Here is a 13,679-nt window from a genome sequence, read left to right as displayed (position 1 = left end):
TTATAAAAATCCTACCGAGTGAAGAGCAACCCTCTCACTCGGGGGCTTAGCTGCAGCCCTGTGCTCGCCTAAGTTATAAAAATCCTACCGAGTGAGGAGCAACCCTCTCACTCGGGGGCTTAGCTGCAATCCAAGTACTCGCCTAAGTTATAAAAATCCTACCGAGTGAAGAGCAACCCTCTCACTCGGGGGCTTAGCTGCAGTCCAAGTACTCGCCTAAGTTATCAAAATCCTACCGAGTGGTAAGCCAGACTTTCACTCGGGGGCTTAGCTGCGGCCCAGTGCTCGCCTAAGTGAACTGAAGAATAAGTCGATTGCGATAAAGGCGCCTTGCTTTGAACCTGCAAAAGACATTTCGAGCCAAAAGCAATCATATTCAAGCACCAAATTCAAGTTTGAATCGATATCTAAAGGAACCGAGAGTGCTCAGGCGTTAAGCCTGTTAAGGTTTATCGGTTACAATTCCACTCGGCATACCGAGGCAAATTTAAAGCGTCGAGCCAGAAGAAGTTTTTTACCCCTCCTGTGAAGGGCTGGAAGGTGCAACGAATTCATCAAGGTCGATCCCGTCGGCGATCCGAGTGGCAGCTGCGAGGAAAGTTTCCATAAAGGACCTGAAGTCGTGTTTCTTGGTGTTGGCCACCCGAAGAGCCGCCAGCTTCTCTTCTCGTGCATCCTTACAGTGGACTCGGGCAAGACACAGAGCAACATCTGCACCACACCGAGCTGAGGACTTCTTCCATTCCTGCACTCGACCAGGGATCATGTTCAACCGGGCCATCAGCGACTCAAGATCATTCTGAAGTGTCTCCTCAGGCCAGAGCGTCGAGTCGATGCGAGATGTGGCGGCCTTCAGCCTTGCGAGATAGTCCACGACAGCTGCAACACGGGACTCCAGTCGGAGAACATCCATGGCAACTTCATCGTTCACCGGAGAATTGACGGGGTCGAGGTTTGGCTCCAGCCGGCTAGTTTCTTCTTCAAAGTTTTGACAAAATTCTGCAAGGGTGATCACTAAGTCAAGGGGATGGTCGAATGGAAAAAGCCACAATTGGAAATGTTTGCCAAACATAGAGGTTTACCTTCAAGCATAAGAAACAGCTTCTTGGCAAGGCCACTCAGGAAGGCCTCCAGTTCAGTTTTCTTCTCAGTCAATTTGCTGACTTGGTCGGTCAGGGCAGCTTTATCAGTTTTCAGTCGACTGACCTCCTTGTTAGCAATCCCAAGAGCAGCTTTCAGATTGGTATTGTCTTGTTCAAGCTTGGTGACTGAAGCTAACTTCTCGTCAGCAAGCTTGATCTTCTCAGCTAGCTCAAGGTCTTTCTTCTGTTGGGCCTCCCTTACCTTACCTACAAGTTACAGCAAGATCAGATTTTGAAACAAGCAAGGGGAAAAGCAGTCGTCAGGGTCTCACCAAACATACCTTCGGTCTCCTCCTTTGCCTTTGTCAGCTTCTCCTGAACCAGCTTCAAGCTCAGCTCGACTTGAGTATGCTTGTGTTCCAGCTCCGAGTAGCGAGCCACAAGATCACAAGAGTTCTGCGAAGAACCAATCGACTAAAATGTCAAATATAATTCACTTCCGAGTGAAAAAGGGAAAAAACACACGTTTCTAAGACTACAGCCGAATACAAGCATTCGACCGTAGTCTTGGGGACTACACCCAGTGGGTGCACTCAGCGTGCCCCCACTAATCCTGTTGAAGACAAAGTCGACCAGTCGACCTCAAAAAAAAAGTGCGAGATGCATTCTCTAAGACTGTGATCAACTGCAAGCAGTCGACCACAGTCTCGGGGACTACACCCAGTGGGTGCACTCAGCGTGCCCCCGCCGGTTTGTGAAATCCAGTCGACATAGTCGACTGATAGAAAGACTGAAATTATAAAGCCTAAGGCCGACTGCCAGCAGTCGACCTTAGCCTTGGGGACTACACCCAGCGGGTGCACTCAGCATGCCCCCGCTAATACGGAGCTCAATCGACAACACCCAGTGGGTGACTACTATAAATTCCGGAAAGGAAAAGTTTTTGGCAGCATATCCAACAGAACAAACAGTAGTCGACTGACCTGAACATTGCTTTGGAGGGCAGAACTGGCGTCATAAGCTGCCTGGCTCGTGTCCCGGATGGTCTTCAGCTGCTCCATCATGATTCCCGCCTGGCGTATCGCCTCCTTCGCCGCGCCAGCTTGGTCCTCTGGGACGTGGTGCATCGTGAAGAGGGAGGGCTGCTGAGCACTCGTCAGTGGATTTGCGAAGGACACCGTGTGTCGAGTGGTGTTCTCTTCCTCCACAGTCAGAATCTCAGGCGCCGTCACATCCTGAGGCACCTTACTGGCGGACGCTTTCCGACTCCTCCTGCGCTTCAGCGGCTCTTCGTCCTCATCATCATCAGGAAGATTGATAACAGTATTGGGTGGAGCTGCGGAGAAGAATCAGGATCAGAGATCGCGTGTCAGTCGACTAAGAACGACGTTAAGAATACAGTACCTGGGTTCGAAGTTGCTGCGTCCTCCATCTCGTGGTCATCAGCCCGGGCCGAGGTTTCAGAAGTAGCAGCACTGCAACTCCAAAGGATCAGTCGACTAACTTCAGCGTCGGCCAGAGACAAAGTTCACACAAAATAAGAAGACTTAAGCAGCACGGTTACCCTGAAATGGTGGGGATGGACACCTTCATCTTCGGCAGGAGCTTGATCGGCTTCGACGAGGCCGCCCTGGGCTGCTTCGGCGCCTTTTCAGTCGACACCGGAGAGATGGTCCGAGGGCGCTTGGTCGACTGAGTGGTGGTCGCAACCCCCTTACCACGTTCGGTTGAAGGGTCGTGGACAAGCTTCGACCGCCTTTCCGAGCGTGGTGGTACGACCTCCTCCTCCTCTTCCTCCTCGTCTTCAACGTCATCGTCATCGCCGTCGTCATCATCATCGTCGTCGTCATCCCCTGCAACGTCCGAGTCCCACTCCTCCTCTTCCTGGCTCTCACCCCCGCTCGCCTCACCCTCCTCAGTCGGAGTTTGTGCCCCATTGGGCATCGAGTACAGCTCGGTGAGAGCCTAGCAGATATCAAGACAAGGATCAGTCGACCAGTCGGCAGGATAAACAGAAATGAATGCGACAAGAATGCAGTGGAGGGCAGAGCAAATGTACCTTGTTTGGATCGCTGTTGTGGTCGAGTGGAGGAATCCTTCTGGCTCCGCGTGGGTTGTCCTTGTTTCCGGTAACGGCTACCATCCATCTTTCCAGAGTGACATCGTCGACTGCTTCTGGATGGACTCGAGTCTCGTCTTCGGTCCCACAGTACAACCACATGCAGTGGCTCCGGAACTGAAGAGGCTGGATGCGACACCTGAGGAAGACCTCCAAGAGGTCCATGCCCGTCACTCCCTCCCGAACCAACTGCACCACGCGCTCCATCAACATCTTCACATAAGCTTTCTCCTCCGGAATCAACTTCAGAGAGGAGGGCTTGTTCACTCGGTCCATGGTAAACTGTGGGAGTCCACTCGACTGCCCCGGCGTCGACTGGTCCCGGCAGTAAAACCAGGTCGACTGCCAACCTCTGACTGACTCGGGAAAAGTCATGGGCGGGAAGGAGTTCTTATTCCTCACCTGGATCCCCAGACCCCCACACATTTGGACGACTCGGGTTCTCTCATCACCTGGGCTCGCCTTCTTCACGGTCTGAGAGCGACACGTGAATATATGTTTGAACAAACCCCAGTGCGGTCGACAGCCCAATAAACCCTCACACATGGACACGAACGCAGCAAGATAGGCAATGGAGTTTGGGGTAAAGTGGTGGAGCTGCGCTCCGAAGAAATTCAAGAAGCCACGGAAGAAAACACTCGGCGGCAAGGAAAACCCACGATCAACATGGGTGGCCAAAAGCACACACTCACCCTCTTCTGGCTGGGGCTGCCACTCCTTCCCCGGAAGCCTCGCAGCTCCGTGAGGGATCAAGCCCTCGTTGGCCATGTCGAGGAGGTCATTCTTTGTGATGGTCGACTGGATCCAGTCTCCTTGGACCCAGCCCTTCGGCAGGCGGGATCTGGACGAGGACCCTCCGCGGCTGGTGGATCTCCCCTTTGCCTTCTCCGACGCCGACGCCTTCTTTGCACGCTCCAGCGCCGCCGTCTTCTCCTTGGCCATGGTCGCCGGCAAGATGCGCGAAGGGAAGTGGTGCGGGGGCGAGAGCGAGCACGCTGGGCGGGGAAGAAGGAAGCAGAGAGAGGGAGAGAATGCTGAGGCGCAGCACAGAAATCCTCGCCGGGCACATTTATAAGGTCCCTTCCGAGTGGATGACAGGTGGGCCCGGTCGATCTAATCATATCTGGGAGCAGTTATGCAGGCGGGATACGTGGCGAAAAAAGTGGCGCGGAGATCGAGGCGTCTATGCCCCGTCCCATCCGAACGCCGCGGTCCGCCCCGCTTCGCGCGCGTCCCCAAATTTTGCATCCCGCGGAATCCGCGAACAGCAAATCAGTCTGTCAGACGCGGTGTTTCCGGCGATCCGTCGCTCGGAGATCGTCGAAGCCCGAAAGGTCACTCGACGCAAAAATAGAATGGATCGAGTCGACTGAAGACAAGTTGCTCCCTGTCGACGAAGAGATTCTTTTGTCCAGGACAACGCACGACCAGAGCGCAAAGGTTAATCGGAAACAACATCAACTCCTTCGTCACTCGAAGCCTCAATCCATTCGGGGGCTAATGATGGGGTTATGTCCCTAGGGTAGGGTCATAGACCTGATCTAAGTACCTTACCCAAGGACACCCTTAGAAGAAGTCACCTTCCAGTCGACCAACGAGGGACACACTCGACTGACTTGAAGGACTCGACCACGAAGACTCACTCGACCACCGGAAAGTCAAGAGGCACTCTGCACTGCAACGGCCTGTAATCAAGTAGACTTTATGATAGTAAAGGCACTTTATGTGGGGCGTTACCAGTAACACCCCAGACTTAACTCACCTTAAACCCTCTCCTACGTGGGCTGGCTGGGGTCCTGGCGCACTCTATATAAGCCACCCCCTCCACAGGCAGAAGGGTTCGGCATCTTGTAACTCATATACTCATAATCCACTCGACCGCCTCCGGGCTCCGAGACGTAGGGCTATTACTTCTTCCAAGAAGGGCCTGAACTCGTACACCCCTTGTGTTTACAACCTCTTCATAGCTAGGACCTTGCCTCTCCATACCTACCCCCCACTCTACTGTCAGGCTTAGAACCACGACATCCGTCACCTTCTTGAAGGCGCCGCTTTGGGTCCGCCGGAAGGTGGGACAGCTGCAGCGCGTTCTTGGCGTTCCTGATGGCGGCGGTTCTCTCTTTAGTGGTGTCGCTTCGCCATGGCGGTCGGCTGGTCCGGCTCTCGTGGTGATTGTGGTGCTCAACTCTTTGCCGTGTCTTCCTGGGGTGCTCCCGTTCAGAGAGGCTGGAGGTGGAGCGGCTTCGTCTTGCACGGAGCTTCGGTAGAGATGTCAAGTCATGCCTGACCGACAGGTGCTACACTTTGTCATGCCTGGTCGGCAGGTGCTACCCACGGCAGATCTTCCAAAGACTTCAAGCTGTGTCGGCTGGTGGTACTTGGTAGCATGGTGCTGAGGTGTATCAGTGGCGACCGCGACGTGCTCAGCCGTTTGCGCGCAGGGAGGAGGTGCCGTTGGGCGTCGTGGTGGCGTCGACGATAGCTGGACCGAGCAAGGTCGATGCATCAGTACAGTTCTGAAGATGGAGCGGTGGCAGTTGGCGGCGGCGGCCTCTGAGTGCACGCTGGACCGGTGAGACCCATGCCCGGCAGGCGTCCTGGATGGGACCCCAGGTCTTAGATGTTAGGTTTGGCTGCGATGTCTGTTTGGTATTAGGCCCAGGCTATCTGCGCCCCTTCATCAACTGGATAGGTGTAGCGACAGTCTGTTGCTTAGACGGCGGCTTTAGTCTTACTGTTGTATTTCTTTGTAAAGTCTTATGAGAATAATTAATAAAGTGGTCATATGCATTGCCCAGATGCAGAGGCCGGGGATCATCCTCCTTTTCTTAAAAAAAATGCAAAATTCCAAATTGAAACACATTATGAGATGTGAGCTATGAGAAAAGCAAATTTAGCAATGAATAGTAATGTTATTGTTCGACACTGTCCAATGCTGATTTTTTTTTCATTTTCTTAGCAGGCATTCCCCACGAAAAAAAAAAGGTGTACTTCAATTTTAGCAAAACTAAATGAGAGAGCTAAAACAAAGGTCAGATCTGATGGGCCATGGGCCATGGGGCGGAGGAGTGATAAAGCTATTCATTAAGCTAAAGAATATGAAATCCAAAGTGGGTTCATAGATACTTAACACGAACAAAGTATGTTTTATCTTTAGGTTTTGGCCGTCACACCTGGCTAGGCCAGACCGGCGACCTTATTTTTGTACCCTTGAACATTAATCAGTAATAAAGCTTTGCGAGATTCTCAAAAAAAAAGCTAAAGAATATGAATTCCAAAGTGGGTTCATAGATACTTAACACGAACGAGATCAGACGTGTTAGCTTTGCATACTAATCCATCGTGTTCGCTAGAGCTAGCTAACCACCCAGGTTATGTGCGTGATTACTGTTCATGTAAATAAATTTAAAATTAATTTTATTGTATCATAATTTTGTTTATATGTATTTTTTGTAAATGTATACCATAGATTTGTAATTTGTAAATTAATTTAAGTCATTTTAGCTTTAATCATATGAATGTGAAGAAGGAAAATTAAAGAATTGTAGCTTAGGTGACTTCTCTTGTTGATGTTAGAGGATCCACTTCCCAGATCGAATGCATTTTACTTCAACCCAATTCCCTACACCACCCAAATGAATTTAGTTGTGTTAGGGCGAATTAATCTGTGTTAGGGCGAATTAATTTGTGGTTGGATGTTTAGAAGAACTCTGATATACTCAACCCATCAGAGTTCAAGTCTTAAAATTGACGCTGATACTTGTATTTTTCCGGATTTATCTTAAACCTTCTGCTGATGTGCGTTGAGTGGAAAAAGATGCTCCCGTCGACTATGAAGGCGTCTGTGACGGTTTCATCAAGCTTAAGATGATGTACCGGTTTAATCTCTTGAAGGTACACACAAAATAGGATGTGCCTGTGTGCATTTATAAAGATAAGTACATATGCGTATGTATGAACATGTGCAATTGTATCGTGTTAAAAGAAATAATTCAGTCGCGTCAAGGGCATAAACAGAATGTCCCGCAAAAAAGGGACGGGAACAAAATGAATTAGTTTATCATCATTCCTATGAAAAAAAATTATATGAGATCAGGTCTCACGATTAACAGGTGAGACCCGTCCTGATGGATGACACGTGGCATTCACAAATCACAAAGCATTCCACACCCCTGTTATCCATCAGGATAAGTTTCGCGTGAGACCTCTCTCGTAGGATTCTTTTCCCGCTCCTACGTCCAAGACCTGTCATCACGTCCACTCATCCCCTGTCCCTGTCAACGCTACATATGGACTAAACTTTACGGAATTGTGAAATCCTAGCAGTTCTTTCAAAAATGGACGGCCGGCGTGCAGAGAAGAGACGCCGAGCATCCTGTGCTTTGCCCAAAAGCCAAATGGCACGCACTAGTTGTGAGAGTGACAACTGACGTGTGATCCTACCACTACCACCAGTAGTATGCATGATATCTACAGGTCCATATGTTTTGTATAACAAGAAATTGTCGCAGAGGTGCTCTCAGGGCTGTGGTTGCCTGGTTCGTTTGCGGCAAAGTTGGTGCAGCTAGGCTGGCTGGATCACCTGACTGGCCTGATGGATGAATGGGTGGTGCTTAGCTCAAAAAGGGGATCGGGAGGCTGAAAGTGGGACACGGACGTCGAGAAATGCACGAACGGATGTCTGACCCGTTTCGTCTCCAGGCAGTACGCACCCGCCGGCAAAAGGCACAAATTTAACCTTAGGTCGAAACTATTTCACAAACTAAACTGTTCTTAAAAGTATTTCACCCGGCTGACCTTTAATGTGCAGCGCCTGACATTAAGGCGTTGCACTCTACTGTGCAACGCCTAACACTTAGGCGCCACACTGTGCAGCGCCTAGCTCTAAGAAGTTGCACAGTAGAGTACAGCGCCTTGTTGTCGGACGCTGCACAAAAGGGTCAGCGGTGTGAAATATTTTCTAAAACAGTTTAGTTTGTGAAATACTTTCGTTTTAAGGTAAAATTTGCCAATTTTGCCGCACCCGCCACCCAGTGGCAATTTTCGGTCAAGAGCATATTGAGGAAGAACATGCACTCTCACGATTTGTATGCAAAGACTAATATAAATTGTATTCGAAATAAAAAATGGATTATGGGTAAAGAGTCGCAAAGCATGATTTTGCATTGGATCAAGTATTTCAATTTTGAAAATATGAGTAAAGGATTTATGGATGAAGTTAGAAAAGGTTGATTTCCAATGTCCGATGCATTTTCTCTTTTCTTTTTATGGTGTCATGTTTTGTCAGCATAAATCGATGCACATGATCTACTCATGTTACAGACATGATATGTGTGTGTTTTGTACGTATAACTGGGTATGTACAATCTTTTATAATACAAACCACACACACATGCACATATTATATACACCTTGACAACGGTAATCGTCGGTGATGGCCAAATGGCAAAACTACAACATGCTTGGTGGCTTGAGGCGCAAACTGAAGGATGTTGTCCGGTCACTTTTGTTATCTTCAGGACCACCAATTGTAATGTAAGAAGGCTCTAATGGACAATGCATGGATAAGCAACATAAAACACAACGGCTGAATTAAGGTGACCCATTTGTAAGAATTCATCTCTCTTAGGACGATTCTCCACATTGTGGACCTTGACGATGACATAGCCATGTCCATTGTTTAAAAGCTCACTTCGGATGGCACCTACTCAACCTATGATGCTCAAATTCGAAGGCATTACTGGCACGATTATGCAGCTGAGCTTTTGAATATGGTTTTCTAAAGGAAATATCTACTCAGGATTGTCTAGTCTGAGCGCTTGAATATTTACATCAATGCCATCAATCTAAGAAAGAAATGATCATTATGAAACTGGACTCTGAGAAGGCTTTTGATTTTATTAACCATAACTTTATCCCGAACATCATGAGAGCTAGAGGGTTTGGGCAGAAATGGATTAGTTGGACCCGGAACATCTTTGATTCAGGCACTTCTGCAGTCCTCTTCAACGGAATTCCAAAAAAATTATACATTGCAAAAGAGGTGTTAGGCAAGGAGACCTTTTGTCTCCTTCGCTATTTGTCTTTGCTGCTGACTTTCTCCAATCAATTGCTAATGAAGCCATGAGAAACAACATTATCTCTGCCCTCTGCATATCAATTCGTGCCCAGACTTCCCAATAATTCTATATGCTGATGACACAATATTAATGTTGTCCGCTGAAGTAACACAAGTATGCCAAGTTAGGAATCTGTTACTACATTTTGCTGCCCAGACAGGACTTAAAGTAAATTACAACAAGTCACTGATCATACCAATAAATGTGGAGTCTAGCAAGGTCACACTTATAACAAATACTCTAGGTTGTCAATTGGGTTCCTTTCCATTCACATATCTTGTATTGCTTCTTAGTACTCATAAACTGAAGATCGAGGACTTCTCTGCCATGATGCAAAGAATTGAAAGAAGAATTTTAGGTTGCTCAACTCTTGTCTCATATGATAGCATACTACAGCTAATCAGATCAGTATATTCAACCCTCCCAACATACTTCATGTGATGCCTAGCTCTGCCCATGGGAGTAGTAGAACAAATAAACAAGTACCTAAGACACTGCTTATGGAGGAAATATGGTACTACTGATGCTGGAACTGCAATGATTGCCCGGGATAAAATCTTCAAGCCAAAATCACATAGAGGCTTAGGGGTCTTGGACCTGGTTGCCCACAACAAAGCACTTTTGTTGAAAAATCTCCATAAGTTCTTGAACAAAGAAAATCTTCCTTGGGTAAATTTGATTTGGGAAACTTACTATACAGAAAATTCACCCACTGGCAAACTAGAAGGATCCTTCTGGTGGAAGTCCCTCATAAAGCTCATTCCACTATACAAAGAAGCACCCACTTGCACTAGTACATCTGGAGAAACCACATTTTTTGGGAGGGCAGATGGAAAGATCAATCCCTGTCAATTAAATACCCGAAACTCCATTCCTTCACCATTAACACTAGAAAGACTATGACTCAAATGTTGAGTGGACATGAGCTTGGAGAAAATTTTCATAGACCCATTTCATCCCAAGCCCATGATCAATTTTTCATTGTCAATCAACTGGTGTATCAAATTACTATAAGCCGAGGAAAGGATATTTGTAAATATCACTAGGCAAAAACTATTCCAGCAAACAAATGTACAAGCACATCATGGGTACCTCAGAAGCACACTGTATCTTCAAATGGCTATGGAAGAGTGCAAGCAGAATCAGACATCAAATTTTCTTCTGGTTGGCTCTTTATGATAGAGTAAGCACTAGGGGTCTTCTGAGAAGGAAATCTTTCCACATCCCCACCTATAATTGTGCTCTCTGCAATGAAAACTGCGAGGAAAATAGCCTACACCTTATGTGGGACTGCACCTTTGCTCAGAACCGCTGGTTGTCTATAGCTCCACATAAAAATAGAGAAATATCATGCTTTGATGAAGTTCTGTTTCTTCATCAGACCCTTCCAGAGAATATTGATATGGATATTATTATCCTACGTTGCTGGAATATTTGGATGAAGAGAAATGAAACCATTTTCAGGAACGAAGCCTCTAGTCTCAGATCATGGAAATTCAAACTCAAACAAGATCTGCTGCTAGCCAGGTATAGAACCAAGACCCAGTTCATAGAATCCCTTGATTCTTGGATAGAAACCTCTCTAAGTTAAGAACCCTTTAATTTTGATCACGTTAGAATGCGCTAGCATTGGATAGGCGCAATTTTTTTCTGTTTTCCTTTTGTAATTTTAGCATGTACATATTTTAATTAATGAAAATATATGGTAGAACTATTGTTCTACGGTTCAAGGTTAAAAAACAATTTATGCGGCCGATCATTTGGAACAATTGCATCCTCCCTTCTCCCCTCCCCCGGCGTAAATTATTTCTTTGGCTTATATGCGATGATATAGTTTGGACCGCAGATTGCTCCCAAAAGAGTGATTGACCAGATTGTGAGCTTTGTTCGCTATGTAGGAGGAACCAAAGACCATCACTCACATTCTTTTTAAATGCCACCTCTCCGATGGCATTTGAACCATGATTCAAGATTGGATAAGTCTGACGGACATGGACAATAATTCTTGGGCTAACTTCAATTCGGTCTTTGAATGGTGGTTTTCAGTGACTCGTCCCAATGGTGGACGGAGAAAGCCATGTCATCTTTATTCATGTTGATGTCTTGGGCGATTTGGAACAGACGAAATGCATGTGTTTTGCGAAACCATTCTTCATTACTGTCTAACATCGTCGCCATGATTAAACAAAAAATCGAGTATTGGGCGATCGTCGAGGCTAAAAATGTGTTGTCTGTACATATCAAAACTCTCTTCTTAATCAATGAAATGTGACGAAGCGTTTGCCATTGTTTCATTTTTTTAACCAAAAGACGAGTTAGAGAAAGTTAAGACTAGAGTAATTTACAAAATCAGTACATGACCCTCACTGGTTGCGAGTAAGTTTGAAAGCATAATTGACTTAGTGAATCGCACTTGACATTAAATTGCTGTTGCTTTTTGAAATGGAAATGGAAGTTTCGGTTACCTCTCCTCCTGCCTTCGACACCAACTATAAAACATGTGATCATGTTATTATAAATTTGATAGTCTCGACAAATAAAAGGCATATTATGAAATTTACAACATAATACATGTCAAACCGAGTTCTTTATAGATCATATGTCAGAGACTACCAAGAGATCGTCCATATGCAATAACAAGTTAACAACTACCATACAACAATGAGATGCAAATGATTCTAGTTATCAGTGTGATGCCTCCATTGAGTGATACGACACTCATCGTCCTCGCACAATTCAAGCAAATGGGCCAAGTCTTGGGTTTTTCATCTAGGAAACTTTTTTAGCGTCCGTGCATCAGTACCTTTGCAAAGGAACTCTTTTGATGTCGGGTCCAAACACACTGCCATCTAAGCCATCACACACATCGTCATCACTAAGCCCGATCATTGCATGGATCACCATGGCTTTTCTTGATCCGCCATTTGCCTCGGCTGATAACCGTCAACATCACTCCTCTTAAGACATGAGCTATGGAGGCCATACCAAGCGCTAGCCTCATCTATCTGAAGCAATAAAACCACAATTCAAACCATGCACCACCCAAAGGAAGAGTGGTTCAGCCTGCCACTGACCTGCTCTTCTTGTTCCCTTGTATGATATTGTTATGATCGGATTTATCTTACATCATGCGCCACAGCCCACATGTACAACCAAGCCTCTCTCTTGTCGTACCCAAATCGTACATGAAAATATCGTTCATAAGGTAGTCCCGCCACACCTTTTTCCTGACGTGAATGCCTACGCCCTCCGTTCTCCGCTACTTTCTCTTTCTTTTTGCCTAGAGCATCGACTTCCTCTGCAAGCAGCATTGACACGCTTGAAACTTCACTGAACCTACATACTGCAGCTCGATCCTGCGTGGTTCCATGGGGCAGCACATTGGGGCAGTGTGTTGGCCATGCCTTTACCCGCTTAGCGGACCACACATGCTGGCAAAACGACTAACGTCCAAAGTACGATTGATGCGAGTGAAAGGAGATGCTCGAGGGTCCATCAAATGGCTTCTGAAATGTTCTCAAAAGGAGATGCACGGAACACGGAGAAAATATGAGAGGAAGACAGCAACAATGACTTAGGAGTAAGGAAACATAATCCTCCATGGATTGCACCCATGCTCCCAGGGGCGGTGCAGTTTTTTTTCCCGGGCAATAACTTGTTGAATTGTTCATTCCAAGATCGACCTCGTAGTATATGATTGATTTTACAATTACAGTTTTCTTGCGGAAAATTACGGTTATGTCAACGTACTAACCGTGTGCAGACAAAAAATTACGGCTCCTGCGCAGACAAATTAATCTTTGTTCTTTGTTTTCGTTGTGAATTTGTTTCGTGAGTATCGTCGGTCTGATGACAAGTCAAATAACCTGCTTCGTTCACCCGCAAAAAAAAAAAAAATAACCTGCTTCGTTGGCTAGCTCTAGCTAATTAAGCTGGTCTTGGACGGCAACTCACTAGTCACTAAACAAATCGCATCGTTGACAAAACCAAACTAGCTGCTAGCCGCCCCTGCATCCAACAACCATGTGATTTGTGATCGCCGTGTCACGGCAGACGAATCCCTACACGTTTGGCCCAGCGATCAACCGGCCATGCATCACGGTTCACAAAGCTCGCGTGCTAAACCAACACAGCTAGCTTGCGTGTTTTATTAATCCATAATTTGCTGCAAACGAGTTTGTGATGATGTTTCTCCCTGCCAACCAATTTATTCTTAAATGGTTAGCATTTAAGTTGTACGCCGGAGTTTGTCTTCCCGGAGAAAATGTTTCCATCGACTACAAAAACTTCTGTGTATGCAGAAAAAAACAAAGACTTCTATGCGACTTCGCCAATTTTTTTTTTTTTTTGAAAGAAAGG

This window comes from Triticum dicoccoides, chromosome 5A (assembly GCF_002162155.2).
Source record: "Triticum dicoccoides isolate Atlit2015 ecotype Zavitan chromosome 5A, WEW_v2.0, whole genome shotgun sequence".
In the NCBI taxonomy this organism is placed as follows: Eukaryota; Viridiplantae; Streptophyta; class Magnoliopsida; order Poales; family Poaceae; genus Triticum; species Triticum dicoccoides.
This window is presented reverse-complemented; position numbering follows the sequence as displayed.